The sequence below is a fragment of the Arachis duranensis genome, chromosome 2 (genome assembly GCF_000817695.3).
Source record: "Arachis duranensis cultivar V14167 chromosome 2, aradu.V14167.gnm2.J7QH, whole genome shotgun sequence".
In the NCBI taxonomy this organism is placed as follows: domain Eukaryota; kingdom Viridiplantae; phylum Streptophyta; class Magnoliopsida; order Fabales; family Fabaceae; genus Arachis; species Arachis duranensis.
Window position 1 is genome coordinate 23,465,916 of NC_029773.3, and position 1,605 is coordinate 23,467,520.

Sequence of the window (1,605 nt, forward strand, 5' to 3'; positions counted from 1 at the left end):
AAACGCCAGTAAGCCTAGCAGTTGGGCGTTTAACGCCCAGTCTGGCACCGTTCTGGGCGTTTAACGCCAGAAAGGGGCACCAGACTGGCGTTAAACGCCAGGAAAGGGCAAGATCCTGGCGTTAAACGCCAGGAATGGGCACCAGCCCGGTGTTTAACGCCAGAAATGGCTCAAAACGTGAATTTTGATGCCATTTGGTGCAGGGATGACTTTTCCTTGACACCACAGAATCTGTGGACCCCACAGGATCCCTACCTACCCTACCATCACTCTCTCTCTTCTTCTCCCATTCACCAATCACCTCAACACCTCTTCCCCAAAAACCCTTCACCTATCAAATCCCATATTTTCTCTTCACCACTCACATCCATCCTTCATAAATCCCCACCAACTTCACCCTTCAAATTCAAACCACTTTCCCTCCCAAACCCACCCATAATGGCCGAACCATTACCCCCCTCTCTCCTATATATACCCTTCTTCAACCCTTCATTTTCACACAACCTAAACACCACTTTCCCCCCCTCTTTGGCCGAACACACCACCATCTCCCTCTTCCTCATTTCTTCTTCTTCTACTCTCTTCTTTCTTCTTTTGCTCGAGGACGAGCAAACATTTTAAGTTTGGTGTGGTAAAAGCGTTGCTTTTTCATTTTTCCATAACCATTATGGCATCCAAGGCCGGAGAAACCTCTAGAAAGAGGAAAGGGAAAGCAAAAGCTTCCACCTCCGAGTCATGGGAGATGGATAGATTCCTCTCAAGGGTGCATCAAGACCACTTCTATGAAGTTGTGGCCTTGAAGAAGGTGATCCCCGAGGTCCTCTTTTCACTCAAAAAGGGTGAATATCCGGAGATCCGACATGAGATCCGAAGAAGAGGTTGGGAAGTTCTTGCCAACCCCATTCAACAAGTCGGAATCTTGATGGTTCAAAAGTTCTATGCCAATGCATGGATCACCAAGAACCATGACCAAAGTGTGAACCCAAATCCAAAGAACTACCTTACTATGGTTCGGGGGAAATACTTGGATTTTAGTCCGGAGAGTGTGAGGGTGGCGTTCAACTTGCCTATGATGCAAGGAGATGAACATCCTTACACTAGAAGGGTCAACTTTGATCAAAGGTTGGACCAAGTCCTCACAGTCACATGTGAAGAGGGCGCACAATGGAAGCAAGATTCAAGGGGAAAGCCGGTCCAATTGAAAAGGCATGACCTCAAGCCCGTGGCTAGAGGATGGTTAGAGTTCATACAACGCTCAATTATTCCCACTAGCAACCGGTCCGAAGTTACCATAGACCGGGCCATCATGATCCATAGCATCATGATTGGAGAAGAAATAGAGGATCATCTTAAAATTTAGGATTAAAAATAAGTTAAGTGTGAAAATTTAAAAACTTATCATTTAGGGTTAAAATTTGAAAACTTAAGAAAAAAATGTTAAGTGTGAAAAAAAATAAGTGAGAAACTAAATTTTAGAGGAGGAAATTCTATTGACACATTTTTTTTACGATGTCAAAATAAATACACTATAGTCACACTTATAATGTAGAGACCCTCAATTTTAAAAATATAAATATAAATAAGTTATAATTTATTTTATAAAAT